This window comes from Nerophis ophidion, linkage group LG23 (genome assembly GCF_033978795.1).
Source record: "Nerophis ophidion isolate RoL-2023_Sa linkage group LG23, RoL_Noph_v1.0, whole genome shotgun sequence".
NCBI classification, from domain to species: Eukaryota; Metazoa; Chordata; class Actinopteri; order Syngnathiformes; family Syngnathidae; genus Nerophis; species Nerophis ophidion.
The window spans coordinates 30,976,836-30,993,509 of NC_084633.1; the positions used below are offsets into that span (position 1 = coordinate 30,976,836).

The 16,674-nt window shown below is 38.8% G+C and overlaps 1 protein-coding gene and 1 long non-coding RNA gene across 3 annotated transcripts in view; one reads left to right on the forward strand and one right to left on the reverse strand.

Annotated features, from left to right (window-relative positions):
* The window catches only part of LOC133541061 (uncharacterized), a 50,646-nt gene extending 49,890 nt beyond the window's left edge, over positions 1 to 756 (forward strand). The window contains exon 3 of the long non-coding RNA XR_009803785.1: positions 623 to 756. This is a non-coding gene — a long non-coding RNA (uncharacterized LOC133541061). The remainder of the gene's footprint in view (positions 1 to 622) is intronic.
* Positions 1 to 16,674, reverse strand: part of LOC133541057 (thyroid hormone receptor alpha) — a 172,076-nt gene that overhangs the window by 64,609 nt on the left and 90,793 nt on the right. The gene's annotated exons all lie outside the window — the stretch shown is intronic.

The window sequence follows — 16,674 nt, forward strand, 5'->3', positions numbered from 1 at the left end:
TGAAGCTCTACATAAAACAAGAATGGGAAAGAATTCCACTTTCAAAGCTTCAACAATTAGTTTCCTCAGTTCCCAAATATTTATCGAGTGTTGTTAAAAGAAAAGATGATGTAACAAAGTGGTAAACATGCCCTTTCACAACTACTTTGGCACGGGTTGCAGCCATGAAATTCTAAGTTAATAATTTTTTGCAAAAAAAAATAAAGTTTATGAGTTTGAAGATTAAATATCTTGTCTTTGTAGCATATTCAATTGAATATGGGCTGAAAAGGATTTGCAAATCATTGTATTCCGTTTATATTTACATCTAACACAATTTCCCAACTCAAATGGAAACGGGGTTTGTAGTAAGAATGCAAAATAGGCCACGATGGGGCCAAACATGTCCGATAACAATGAAGTCGTGAAAAACCGATGGAAACACACTCTGCCCACCAAGTTTGAGAGCAGATTAAGCATGCATTCCTACGGAGCAATCTGATTGGACTAGGGATGAACTGATCAGAATTGGCAGATTTTTATCAAAAATTATGTGATTAACCAATGCCGATTAATGTCTTTCAATGGCAATCAAAGAAGCCGGACCCTATTGGCTGATAATTGATGTATTTTGGTCCCTCAGCTGACAAAGGCGGCTAGCAGCCAATTATGTATGAGGAGGACTGGAGGATGTGGCTGAAAACATCGCCAGAAAGCAAGCAAGAACCGACCAGAAAGTATGATAATTGCAAAGCTTGCCGGCAAACTAGTTTGAAACAACACACGAAATACGTGCATGGTAAACTTTAAGATGTACAGTCAGAACCGCAGAAAGTAAGGAAATTAACAAGTAGACTAACAAGAGTTGAGACCATGGGTCTCCAACCTTTTATAGCTACTCATTTTTATTATCAACCCAAATTAAGGGAACCGGCTTGTTTTGCCAGAACATTTAAGACCATGTTTGTTTCCACAACTGGTACGTCAGGAGCAGGAAGCATTGCTTGCAACGTGACCCCCCATATGCAGAGAACAGCAGGCGTAATGTATATTTAATCACAAAATAAGGCTAGTGCAGCTCGGGAGTGCACAGGACACCAACATTATTCAGGAAACAAACCAAACACCTGTCCCGGTAGAGCATTGACAATGTGCAAAAAGCACAGGGTTAGCATTTAGAGCAGCTTGATTGGCAACCAGGAAAAGATGTACCCTCATTTTCAATAAGAAACAGGTGAGGGAGACAGAGCCCAGGCCAGATGTGCCGTGACAGGAAAGGGAAGCACACAGGAAGTAGAAACAAGAGCGCAGAAACAGAAATAACTACACGCACGGTGAAGAAAAAACCCACCCCAAAAACTCCCGGAGGGTCATTGCATCATACTTTGTGCTTATATTTCATAACATGGTCACTACTGCCTAGTTCTATTTATTTTACTGTTACATTTTTATTCTCATTGTTGCTTTGTAATTTTATTCTTATTGTAATATTTTTCTATTTTGTTTCCATTTATAACCCCATTATTTACTTTTTACTTTTTAAATTCAATCTCAATTTTGTACACTGCTGCTGGAATTTTTATTTTACAGAGGAAACTCTCCTGAAGAAATCAATAAAATACTGTCTATCTATCCATCTATCCATCTATCTACAAAATAAATAACAAAAAATGGTGTTAATCTTGTATTTCAGTATGCATTTCTCTCTATTTTTATATTTATTGTAATCACTATTAGAGCACCTCTGACAGAAAGAAAGGATTTTGTGTTTTATTTATGGGACTTGCCACATTGAAGTTGTACTTTAATTAGGAAGCAGATCTCCACTCAGACAGTACAGTCATTGTCTTTGTGTCCTATTGTGGTAGCTTGTCATTTAGTATGTCTGAATCGGACAAGAGGTAGAAAATGGATAGATGGATGGATGGATGAACAATTCTTCTCTTTTTGTACTGTGTTTGGTATAGTTAACAAATTCAGGGAATAATTCCATAGACAGAGGAGGACTTTTTAGTAAAACAAAAGGATTTAAATTAGTAGTAAATGGCATTTTTTAAATTTTGTTTAGTTATGTGTATTGTTTTCATCAACCAATTACAGAATACATAATTAGGGATATAACAATATGATCGTTTCATGTCACAATTACTGTGTCTAAAATGATCATGGTTATTATAATCACGGTATTGTTGACTTTGCTCAAATTGTACTTAATGGTCAGAAATTTGAAAACCATTGTTTTTTTTAAAATAACCAAAATGAATAAACACACTGTTAGAAAAGCCAATATTTGGCATGTTTTGTATCTAATGCGTCACTGATGGTATTTTAGTCTCAGTATTTTGTCTGATTTAATGACTAACCTTTTATTTTTTTAAATATTGGTTTGTACTGTAGCATTTTAAAATGTTGTGGAGGTTGCCCTCCAGTGGGTTCTTCGGACCACCAAGCATTGACATGCGAGCAGGATTCAGGTTCAATGAAGTTTTATCTTTTCAGACAAAGTCCTTCTGTGGCTTTTCAGCAATTGTCCTTTTTCTCTTCCCCCTTGCTCCAACTCCCACTAAAACAACTCTCCCCTCCCAGCTGCTGCCTTTTAACAGAGCGACAAGTTAAAGTTCCAATGATTGTCACACACACTAGATGTGGTGAAATTTGTCATTTTTGGTTATTTTACGCCCAATCCCAACCCTTGATGCTGAGTGCCAAGCAGGTACAGTAAGTAATGGGTCCCATTTTTATAGTCTTTGGTATGACTCGGCCGGGGTTTGAACTCACAACCTACCGATCTCAGGGCAGACACTAACCACAAGGCGACTGAAAAGGTGATTAGATAACCAGGCCCAGGTGAGCCATCTTCGCACCTCTCGTTGATTTCGAAGCCAGTCCTGGTACACCCTGCTTCGCTGCAGGCCCACAGGCCACGCCCCCTCCACAAATGTATTTAAATGAAAAGTGTGTAACAAAATCTATCAATATTATTTATTACTTCTGGCAGGCTTTGTCCTACTCTGTTTAGCGGTCCTTGAACACACCATTAAAACACCTACGTCCTTGTCCATCTGAGTAAAGATTAATCACTCGGAGAGACAGTCATACCGGATTTCTATTTAATGCGGAACAGCAGCTGAACAGCGCCATCGTGCAGCGGAATAGCGCAGAATCTGGGTGTAGTCACGTGATAAGGAAAGTGGTAGTAAAGTCAACCACAAACAGTTTATTTTGTTGCACACACGCACACGGACCACTCTCCTGCTTTCCCCGGCTTCCATATCAGCTGGTATTTAACACAGGCCCCCATATAGCTGCCCGGGATATGCATGCAAATGATTCGTTCCAGAATCAGCGTGTCCTCATCCGCTTGTGTCAACGAGGTGAAATTACTGTATGTCTGAAAACCCTCGACAAGGTGACGCCAGGTCTGTTGGATGTTTAATCGTGTAAAAAAAAACAAAAAAAAAAACGATCCGCCTTGAAAGCCGAGTATTTTACTTTGAAAGTAAACTGGATAGTTTATTTTGTGTCTGTGCATAACTTCCTGTCCAACACAAGCAGATTTCAGCTAAATTGAATGGCCATGTTGCTGCAACCGGGAACTATAGAAGCTCTGTGTTATGCACAGTTAAAGTTAAAGTTTAAGTACTAATGATTGTCGCACTCACAATAGATGTGGCGAAATTATTATCTGCATTTGACCCATCCCCTTGATCACCCCCTGGGAGGTGAGGGGAGCAGTGGGCAGCAGCGGTGCCGCACCCGGGAATAATTTTTTGGTGATTTAACCCCCATTTCCAACCCTTAATGCTGAGTGCCAAGCAGGGAGGTAATGGGTCCCATTTTTATAGTCTTTGGTATTACTCAGCCGGGTTTGAACTCATGACCTACCGATCTCGTAGTTGAATATCTTAGTTGCTCAGAATATGTATATGCACAGTCGTGGTCAAAAGTTTAAATACACTTGTCAAGAACATAATGTCATGGCTGTCTTCAGTTTCCAATCATTTCTACAACCCTTATTTTTTGTGATAGAGTGATTGGAGCACAAAAAACATTCATTGAGTTTGTTTCTTTTATAAATTCAATATGGGTCTACTGAAAATGTGACCAAATCTGCTGGGTCAAAAGTATACATACAGCAATGTTAATATTTGGCTACATGTCTCTTGGCAAGTTTCACTGCAATTAGGTGCTTTTGGTAGCCATCCACAATGCTTCTGGTTGAATTTTTGACTACTACGCTTGACAAATTTGGTGCAGTTCAGCTAAATTTGTTGGATTTCTGACATGGACTTGTTTCTTCAGCATTGTCCACACGTTTAAGTCAGGATTTACCGAAGGCCATTCTAAAACCTTAATTCTTGCCAGATTTAGTCATTCCTTTACCACTTTTGACATGTGTTTGGGGTCATTGTCCTGTTGGAACACTCAACTGCGCCCATTGATACACACTCATTGGACAGAGGATTCTCGTCTGTCCATCGTCTGTCTTTGCAGCGCGAGCACCGATCCTGAAGCCGTGTGTGGAACTGTCAGTTTGCACATCCTTCTGACACATGCTAAATATAACATAAAATTTTGTATCATATTGTCAATGTACAAACCCCGTTTCCATATGAGTTGGGAAATTGTGTTAGATGTAAATATAAACAGAATACAATGATTTGCAAATCATTTTCAACCCATATTCAGTTGAATATGCTATGCAAACCCATAATTATTATTTTTTTGCGTATAATAATTAACTTAGATTTTCATGGCTGCAACATGTGCCAAAGTAGTTGGGAAAGAACATGTTCACCACTGTGTTGTATTACCTTTTCTTTTAACAACACTCAATAAACGTTTGGGAACTGAGGAAACTAATTGTTGAAGCTTTGAAAGTGGAATTCTTTCCCATTCTTGTTTTATGTAGAGCTTCAGTCGTTCAGCAGTCATGGGTCTCTGCTGTCGTATTTTACGCTTCATAATGCGCCACATATTTTCGATGGGAGACAGGTCTGGACTGCAGGCGGGCCAGGAAAGTATCCACATTATTTTTTAATGAAGCCACGCTGTTGTAACACGTGCTAAATGTGGCTTGGCATTGTCTTGCTGAAATAAGCAGGGGCGTCCATGAAAATGACGGCGCTTAGATGGCAGCATATGTTGTTTCAAAACCTGTATGTACCTTTCAGCATTAATGATGCCTTCACAATTGTGTAAGTTACTCAGGCCTTGGGCACTAATGCACCCCCATACATCAACAGAGGCTGGCTTTTGAACTTTGTGTTGATAACAGTCCGGATGGTTCGCTTCCACTTTGGTCCGGATGACACGATGTTGAATATTTCCAAAAACAATTTGAAATGTGGACTTGTCTGACCACAGAACACTTTTTCACTTTGCATCAGTCCATCTTAGATGATCTCGGGCCCAGAGAAGCCGGCGCCGTTTCTGGATGTTGTTGATAAATGGCTTTCGTTTTGCATAGTAGAGCTTTAACTTGCACTTACAGATGTAGCGACGAACTGTATTTAGTGACAGTGGTTTTCTGAAGTGTTCCTGAGCCCATGTGGTGATATTCTTTAGAGATTGATGTCGGTTTTTGATACAGTGTCGTCTGAAGGATCGATGGTCACGGTCATATAATGTTGGTTTCCGGCCATGCCGCTTACGTGGAGTGATTTCTCCAGATTCTCTGAACCTTTTGATGATATTATGGACCGTAGATGTTAAAAACCCTAAATTTCTTGCAATTGCACTTTGAGAAACGTAGTTCTTAAACTGTTTGACTATTTGCTCACGCAGTTGTGGACAAAGGGGTGTACCTCGCCCCATCCTTTCTTGTGAAAGACTGAGCATTTTTTGGGAAGCCGTTTTTATACCCAATCATGACACCCACCTGTTCTCAATTAGCCTGCACACCTGTGGGATGTTCCAAATAAGTGTTTGATGAGCAATCCTCAACTTTATCAATATTTATTGCCACCTTTCCCAACTTCTTTGTCACGTGTTGCTGGCATCAAATTCTAAAGTTAACGATTATTTGCAAAAAAAAAAAAGGTTTATCAGTTTGAACATCAAATATTTTGTCCTTGTAGCATATTCAACTGAATATGGGTTGAAAAGGATTTGCAAATCATTGTATTCCGTTTATATTTACATCTAACACAATTTCCCAACTCATATGGAAACGGGGTTTGTAGATGCCCATATTTGTTGTTGAGATTTATTCTAGAAAAGAGAAGTGTTGGATACGTATTCTGTTGTCTTATTTGTATTTGACTATTAAATGTTTGGCTAGAATTTTATTAAACAAAACCAATTTTCTTTTAAGTAATAAAGAAATGTATATAAGCTGTTTATCTATTTTATGGAGGAATGCAGTTAATCAGAGAACTGGCACCCAATGATATTAAAAAGTAATGATTTTGAATCGAGAATCGCTTTGAATCGAGAATCAATTCTGAATGTAATCGATACCCCCAGGAATTAAATTGAATGGTGTGATGAATTGATTAACGTGGACCCTGACAAGTTGAAAAACTTATTCGGGTGTTATCATTTAGTGATCAATTGTACGGAATATGTACTGTACTGTGCAATCTACTAATAAAAGTTTCAATCAATCAATCAATGCCCAAGGATTCACAGCCTACTAGATAATTATATTTGCATCTTCTCTTCCCAGTATTGTGGCCGTTCTGATAATCAGCATATATTTTGCATATTCATAAAAACAGAGACGCAAAATGGATTGCACGCCTTATTTTGCTCACTTAACAGACGCAATTTACTTTGCACACGTTGAGTAAGTCAGCTTTGCGTGTGTTTGCACGTGTTTTAGTACACGCAAACCTTTAGTACAGTTATTCTCAAACTGTGGTACGTGGGCTCCATTTAGTGGTGCGCTAAAGAATCACTTGATTAAAGTAAATGATAAATAAATGGGTTGTACTTGTATAGCGCTTTTCTACCTTCAAGGTACTCGAAGCGCTTTGACACTACTTCCACGTACAGTGTTTTATTTTCCTATATTAATATCCAACAAATATTTTAATAGGGCTGTCAAACAATTAAAATATTTTATCACATTGTCATAGTTAACTCAAAATTAATCGTGATTAATCACAGGTATTAATGATGAAAATGTATAACTAAGTGTACCCATCCATACGGGGCGGCATAGCTCGGTTGGTAGAGCGGCCGTGCCAGCAACTTGAGGGTTCCAGGTTCGATTCCCGCTTCCGCCACCCTAGTCACTGCCGTTGTGTCCTTGGGCAAGACACTTTACCTACCTGCTTCCAGTGCCACCCACACTGGTTTAAATGTAATTTAGATATTGGGTTTCACTATGTAAAGCGCTTTGAGTCACTAGAGAAAAGCGCTATATAAATATAATTCACATAATTCACACATACATCCATCTTCTTCCACTTATCCGAGGTCGGGTCGCGGGGGCAGGCAGCCAAAGCAGGGAAGCCCAGACTTCTCTTTCCCCAGCCACTTCGCCAAGCTCCTCAAATAATAATTTTCATATTGCTGCATGACAATGTATTAACCTTCTCAATTAATAAGATGTAATATTGAGCCTGCTTATCATTTTGTAATTGAGAACTTGACCAGAATATGTTATAAAACAATTTACACAATATTACAGCTAGCCAGAAAAATCCCCCGCCCCTCTAAATAAAACGCTAAATAGTGCTCGCATAACGGTGATGACTGTGGATAAATCACATTGTTTGCGCTAAATATTTATGTTTGCATCTTTTACTTACAGTATTGTGGGCCTTATTCTGCTTAACAGAAGCAATGCACATGTTGAGTAGATTAGCTTTGCATGTGCTATTGAGTTTGCATGTGTTTTGGTACACGCAAACCTTTAGTACAGTCATTCTCAAACTGAGGTACGTGGGCTTCATTTAGTTGTACGCTGTAGAATCACTTGATTTAAGTACAGTGTTTTATTTTCCTATGTCCAAACACAGTGTTACTGTTCAAACTGTGTGACCAAACATATTAAATAAATATACTTGTTAAATTTAAAAAAATACTTAGGCCTACTAGGCTAGTGTATTTCAACATTGGTCTTGGTGGTGGTACTTGGAGAGACATGTTTTTTTACTAGTGATAAACAAAGTAGGACAAGAATCATGTGGTCCTTTTTCTTCTTTACCTTCATTCATAACGCTCTCTTGTTACATTGCGATTCAATGCCAACAGCAATACATGTGACCCAACGCATGTGACGGCCCCCTGATGTTGCAAATTAATCTACATTAGGTGTCCTATATAAGACATTCTTGCCAAATTCAAGGAGCTAAGGCTCCAAAATGGGACAAATAATTAAAAACCCAGTGAGTTCTGAGAAAAAGCCACTAATTATTTTGGGCCTACTCTTTCTTCTGGCTCCTCTCAGCCTTGGTGAGTGAGGGGAGGGACTGCTGATCTTGCTCGTTTTGCCTTTTCTTTTTTCTTTAATTTCATCCCTTCTCCTTATCTTTCTCCAAATCCGATATTTTTTCACAGAAACTGCTCCATGGGACTGCTCATGTGACCACCAGGCTTTAATTAATTAAAGACACTACGGCAATAAATGTAATGGCTGAGAAACACAGCCTCGGAGGACGGAAGTGTTCCATAATGCTGTTGTTTCGTCGCACGGAGGGTGTGTCTGGCCTGAATACAACAAGCTTGTATGTGAGTTTCTATACAGTGGTCATGTGGTTCCACGATCAAAGAAGGCATGGGTGCACAAATGATTATATGCAGATAGCGTATAACAGTGTTTTTCAACCACTGTGTCACGGCACGAGATACAATCCGGTGTGCCGTGGGGGATGATCTAATTTCACCTATTTGAGTTAAAAATATTTTTTGCAAACCAGTAATTATAGTCTGCAAATTATACGTTGTTGTTAAGTGTCGGTGCTGTCTAGAGTTCGGCAGAGTAACCATGTAATACTCTCGAAAATCAGCAGGTGGCAGCCGGTAGCTAATTGCTTTGCATATGTCGGAAACAGCGGGAGGTAGGGTGAAGGTGTTTAATGCTTACACCAAAAATAAACAAAAGGTGAGTTCCCCTAAGAAAAGGCATTGAAGCTTAGAGATGGCTATGCAGAACAAAACTAAAACTGAACTGGCTACAAAGTAAACCAAAACAAAATGCTGGACGACAGCAAAGCCTTACTGTGGAGCAAAGACAACGTCCACAAAGTAAATCCAAACATGACATGACAATGTTCTCACAAAGAAGGATAAAAACACCTTTAGTATTCTTGATTGCTTAAACAAAGTAGATGCGTGAAAAATGGCTCAAAGAAAGACATGCAACTGCTACAAGAAAATACCAAAAAAAGAGAAAAAGCCACCAAAATAGGAGCACAAGACAAAAACTAAAACATTACACAGAGGAAAACAGCAAAAAACTCAAAATAAGTCAGGGTGTGATGTGACAGGTGGTGACAGTACACCTACTTTGAGACAAGAGCTATAGTGATGCATGCTTGGTTATGGTTTAAAGTCATATCCAACAATTGCGACACAACTTTTTACTGTCAACTGAGCTTTGTTTTTGAATGATTTCTCAGTTTATTTTTCAACATAAAAACAATGTGCGTGAGAACGTACACTCGCATACTCACCATACAGTCATTTTCTATATCGCACAGAGACACACCCGCGATATATCGAGTATATTTGATGTATCGCCCAGCCCTAACTCAAAGGTACACATTTTTGGTACTTCTGTGTATGTTAAAATGGGTTAATTGTTTAAAAAAAAAAAATGTTTTCACTGTGGTCTACATCAGTGGTGCCCAACCACCGGTTCGGGGACCGGCACCGGTCCGTGATGCATTTGCTTCCAGACTGCACAGAGACATTAAATAATTTATAACCGACCACATTTTCTCCTACTTAACAACTTTCGCCAGTCCCACCAGACACACCAATAAGCTTGTTCATAGCTGTATTATGAAACCCCTGTTAGGAAATCGCCATTTGCTATATTTGTTACATCTTTGTTACATGGGACAATGCACATTAATAAACAGATAAAATGTAAAGTTGCCAAATCGCAGCCAAAAGCTAGGTTATATCTGCAGTCCGCGGCAGGTTGATGACCTAAGATCAGGGCAGATCAGGAACAAAGGGACCATAGTAGTTAAAGTGCATAAGGCAGATGGAGAAGTGCAAAATTGTTGCATAACATAATTGTGCTGAGGAAAGACAATATACATCTCCTGGTATTATTGCACATAGTCCTATTACACAAGTATTTCGCAATAACATATGCATTGGACCAAAAAAAGCTACCATTGCTTTATCTACATATAAAATATTGCACACAATATGAATACATAACTTTTAAACTGGAAATAGAAATCAACAGAAATCTACTGGATCTAATTGCAAGTATTTCTAGCCGTATTATGCTCTTGTTCTTCCAAGTGATACTAAAGCCAATAAAAAAGCTACTACTAGCAAAAATGAGTAAAAAACTAAAGTTTATTGACAATTTTTTTGCAAAGGACCAAGGCAAAGGGCTCCCACTAATTCAACATTATGATTAGTTTTTTTCATGTATTAAATTTTCACATACTTTTTCGCTATATTTATCTGGTGCACGTGGAAGGCCGGTCAGTGAAAATAATGCCTACATTAAACCGGTGTCTCGTGCAAAAAAGGTTGGTGACCCCTGGTCTACATAGCATCTAATGCCAATTCTTTTGTCAAAATGCTGCATAGATTATGTTTTCAAACCACTTTCTGAACATCTCTTTAGGATGCCCAGATTTGTGGGAGTACTTATTTACCTGCCTTAACTTCGACAGCAACTTCTACCGGTCAGGCTAATGTTGTTTTGAGCTCGTCCATAGCGAGTCTACGTACAAATTAAGTCCGAACTATACGCTACTTTGTATCATACCGTATTTTTCGGACTATAAGTCGCAGGTTTTTTCATAGTTTAGCCGGGGGTGCGACTTATACTCAGGAGCGACTTAGGTGTGAAATTATTAACACATTACCGTAAAATATCAAATAATATTATTCAGCTCATTCACGTAAGAGACTAGACGTATAAGATTTCATCGGATTTAGCTATTAGGAGTGACAGATTTTTTGGTAAACGTATAGCATGTTCTCTATGTTATAGTTATTTGAATGACTCTTACCATAATATGTTACGTTAACATACCAGGCACCTTCTCAGTTGGTTATTTATGCGTCATATAACGTACACTTATTCAGCCTGTTGTTCACTATTGTTCATTTATTTTCATATATTTTATCTATTCTTGGTGTTGGGTTTTATCAAATACATTTCCCCAAAAAATGCAACTTATACTCCAGTGCGACTTATATATGTTTTTTTCCTTCTTTATTATCCATTTTCGGCAGGTGCGACTTATATTCCGAAAAATGCGGTATTTGGGCGGTATAGCTCAGTTGGTAGAGCGGCCGTGCCAGCAAATTGAGGGTTCTAGGTTCAATCCCCGCTTCCGCCATTCTAGTCACTGCCGTGAAGTGAATTTTATTTATATAGCGCTTTTCTCTAGTGACTCAAAGCGCTTTACATAGTGAAACCCAATATCTAAGTTACATTTAAACCTGTGTGGGTGGCACCGGGAGCAGGTGGGTAAAGTGTCTTGCCCAAGGACACAACTTCACTTCACTTGTATTAGAAATTGCAACAGCGGAGCATGCATGCGCATGTACGGGAAAGTCTGCCCCACAACAAGTGGGTAGCAAAAAATAAGGAGCTTATTGACTACAGCAAGGACTAAAATGTTGGACTCGCGCAAAGCTCGTCGGGTAAATCTCTACCATATATGGAGATATCTGCTGACGTCACCCGTGGGGGAAACGTCACAAATTTGGCATATTCCAAACGGCTAATTTGGAGGAAGAATGAAAGAAGGCACAATTGTTTTATAAATACCTCCGCCATGCTTCCATGATTTTATTTCACATTTCTAATCTTCAGAATTTATGGAGATCCCAAATACCCAAAAACGGGTAAAAAGCTTTTTTATGGAAGTATTATTTCAGCAAAGTTATTTGCAATTATGAGTATTCAATCTGTGCATCAGTAATTCAATTCACATGCCTTTGAACTAATGTGCATGTGTATGTGTGTGTGTGTGTGTGTGTGTGTGTGTGTGTTTGTTTTCTGAACTTTTGCTACACTCCTGCCGAGACACAGATTGCTTTACACATTCATTGCACATCAAATCGAGGACAAATGAACAAACTGATTTTTTTTTAACCCACATACCAATCATAAAACCGACAACTTAAATCACGCACATGTGACTCTGATTACACATACACATTGATACACACTCACACACACACACATTAGTTCACAGACACATAAATTGGATTACAGATGCAAAGATTGAGATATGCGTTTGCTAATAATTTAGCTACAATAATACTTCTATAGGTTTTGCATTATATGTCCTCTTTAAGAGACTCGATCCTGCGCATCATCTTAGAAGATCAGCTTTGCACAAGTTTGCACGTGTTTTATTACACGCAGACTTCTTGTAGATTAGGCTGTAGGTATTGTATTTATTATGCATCAGCTGTTTTGATTGTAACATGCATCTCCGTTGTTATTTTGATTACAAAATTTGAAGGTGTTAAAATCGCCATGTAAAATCACTGATGCTAATCAGTGCCATGTCTATGGCACATCCAATTAGCATCAAGCTACTGTGTTTTGAAAAATGGAACCCGACTGTGTGCCGTCTTCTTGCTTTGTTGGCATTGATAATTGTAACATTTTCAGAGGCCGTCTGGCTGAGTCTGCTCTGAGTGACTGTTTCGCAGCCAAGTTCTTGAGCAGGTGTGACACTGGAACAGGACGTTTACGTCACGTGCAAAAAATAAATCCAAATATGGCTCCATGTGACTTTACGTGATAAGGTACCGTATTTTTCTGACTGAGGCGCACTTAAAATCCTTTAATTTTCTCAAAAGTCTACAGTGCGCATTATAACCTGGTGAGCCTAATGTACGGAATAATTCTAATTGTGCTTAACGACCTCGAAGCTATTTTATTTGGTACATGGAGTAATGACAAGTGTGACCAGTAGATGATAGTCACACATAAGAGATATGTGTAGACTGCAATGACGCCAGTAAAATTTCCATTGAAAATAAAGAACCTAAGGGTTCCGGCTTCAATCCCCAACTTCTACCAACCTAGTCACGTCTGCTGTGTCCTTGAGCAAGACACTTCACCCTTGCTCCTGATGGGCCGTGGTTAGCGCCTTGCATAGCAGCTCCCGCCATCAGTGTGTGAATGGATGAATGTGGAAATAGTGTCAAAGCGCTATGAGTACCTTGAAGGTAGAAAAGCGCAATTCTAGTACAACCCATTTACCTTTTACACATAAGAGATACGTGTAGACTGCAATATGACGCCAGTGAACAACATCAAAAGTTTAAATATTCCATTGAAAATAAAGAACATTACACACGGCACTCAAAAATCTGTCAAAATGTTTTAGTACGACTTTGAAGCCGCACCGCTTGATGGATTGTCGACTCATTACGGCTACCCTTGTCAGAGATATAAGTATTACTACTGTGTGTATAGGGACCACAAAATGACACCCATTAGCAGACATATTATCTGCCGTTTTGTTTCACAATATTATGCAAAAGAAACCTTTCTTACCTTCTGGTACCTGCTGAAGTCTATTTAAGATCTGCATAAGTCTTGAAAATTTGCGCACGTCCGCCACTGTAGTCCGTGTCGAAGCCGTAGATGATACGCTTCTTCTTTTTCACTATCTTCTTGTTATGGTACATTCACCCTCTGCTGATGCCATTTCTAATATAAAGTAGTGTAAAGTTCTAACTTATATTTTGCTATAGAAGTGCTAAAAACTACCGGTGTAGTAAGTTTATATAATTCACCCAACGAACTTTAGTTATTAGAGAGTTACGGTCGGACGTTTTTTTCACGGGAAAACAATTCCTCCGTTGTTGTTGCACTAGTGAGCCACGGATGAGGAGATGCTGCTCCATTGTTGATTGAAGTAAATGTCATTAAAACAGTTAGCTCCATCATTTGACACTTCTTCCACTCCCGTCCTTGCACGCCACATGGCTACAGCAAAGATGACGGGGAGAAGAAGCTGTCGAAGGTGAGCCACGTAAATAAGACCGCCCACAAAACGGCGCATCCTGAAGCAACTGTCAGAAAGCGACTTGAAGATGATCTATAAAACATAATCTATGCAACATTTTGACCAAAGAACCACCATCACATGTTATGTAGACCACAAGGAAATGTTTTAAATTAAAAAAAAAATCCTAATAGGACACCTTTATTGCGCCTTATCGTGCGCCTTTAGTATGAAAAAAAGACCTGAATAGACCCATTCATAGGTAGTGCGCCTTGTAATCCGGTGTGCCCTATGGTCCAGAAAACACGGTACTTAGTAGTACCGAAAGATATCGGTCAGTGCCTGTAAAAGTACCAAACACAGTACTTACTCATGGCGAAATATATAATTCAACTTATTATTGTCCATGCTTTCCCTTTTTTCAGCGTATCCACTTATCCCCCTCAACAACCCACCATTCATATTTATATTGGACTCTTCAATGAACCCAAAGAGCGTGGATCTAATCTATATGAGCACGGGGAGAACATGCATACTCATAACAGACAGATGCAAGTTGAGATTCAAACTCGCAACCACCTGGCAGCGAGACAGATCAGCTATTGTGATTGCCTCTAATCATACATTCCTGTCTTTACAAATGCAGCACATCCTACTATAGGATATCACTCAACTATGTGTATGTAACTTCCTTGTGGCCCAGTGCCTACAGTACTTATGTAATCTTTCCAAAATACAGGACGCTTCTTCATGACACTGAATATTACTTGCGTCTGTATTCTGTTTTTCCTTTAGAACCCGTGTGCCAGGTGTATTTAAGTAAACAACGATGAACTTATTTGAATTAGCAATATACCCGAAGCAGCCAGCATTAACCTATTACAAACCCCGTTTCCATATGAGTTGGGAAATTGTGTTAGATGTAAATATAAACGGAATACAATGATTTGCAAATCATTTTCAACCCATATTCAGTTGAATATGCTACAAAGACAACATATTTGATGTTCAAACTGATGAACATTTTTTTTTTTTCTAAATAATCATTAACTTTAGAATTTGACGCCAGCAACACGTGACAAAGAAGTTGGGAAAGGTGGCATTAAATACTGATAAAGTTGAGGAATGCTTATCAAACACTTATTTGGAACATCCCACAGGTGTGCAGGCTAATTGGGAACAGGTGGGTGCCATGATTGGGTATAAAAACATCTTCCCTAAAAATGCTCAGTCTTTCACAAGAAAGGATGGGGCGAGGTACACCCCTCTGTCCACAACTGCGTGAGCAAATAGTCGAACAGTTTAAGAACAACGTTTCTCAAAGTGCAATTGCAAGAAATTTAGGGTTTTTAACATCTACGGTCCATAATATCATCAAAAGGTTCAGAGAATCTGGAGAAATCACTCCACGTCAGCGGCAAGGCCAGAAACCAAGATTGAATGACCGTGACCTTCGATCCCTCAGACGGCACTGTATCAAAAACCAACATCAATCTCTAAAGGATATCACCACATGGGCTCAGGAACACTTCAGAAAACCACTGTCACTAAATACAGTTTGTCGCTACATCTGTAAGTGCAAGTTAAAGCTCTACTATGCAAAGCGAAAGCCATTTATCAACAACTTCTAGAAACGCCGCCGGCTTCTCTGGGCCCGAGATCATTTAAGATGGACTGATGCAAAGTGGAAAAGTGTTCTGTGGTCTGACGAGTCCACATTTCAAATTGTTTTTGGAAATATTCGACATCGAAAAGGAATTTGCAAATCATTGTATTCCGTTTATATTTACATCTAACACAATTTCCCAACACATATGGAAACGGGGTTTGTATTAAGGCTGTCAAAATGTATGCCATTAATTAGATCAATTCATCATCATTATTAATCAGATTGAACACTTATTGCAGTTAATCACAATTTTTTAATCGAAACCCGGTAATCATTTGTTGTCATGGGGTTCCGAATTCTTGACATGAAAAACTAATGACACTGTTTATGACAGGCATGATTTAAATGAAATTGTTTTCTTGTGCCGCCATTGTTTATTATGATTTAAATCAGTTGTTGTTGTTGTGAATGTGTTTTAATTTGGCGGAGTCACAATACAATGCATATATGTTGGAATTTTGCATATCATTTAAAATAACTATGCAAAAGAAGAACACATGTCTTTGTTTTTTATGCATTCAAGTTGTAAAATACAGCAAGTACGAGGTAGCTAACAATGCAGCTAAAGGTAGTACTCCATTGCACCCATAAAGTCTTCCTAAAAACATCCAAAAACCACCAACAATACTGTACTCCATGACCTGAATATAACTAAGTATTATAGACTCACGAACCGTACCTGTCGTCGAAGCTCTAAAGACTAACTGCACAGTTTCTGTCTTCACAATAAAAGCGCTGCTTCATCCTGCATGCGCTAACAAAATAAGAGTCTCAGAAAGCTGGCATGCACAAGCTAGCAAGCTACGGAGTTTGCCATCATTGTATTGTTTGTAAAGTAAAATAAAAAAACAAGTATGGAAGCTGGACAAATACAATGCCAAAAATCAACCACTTTCA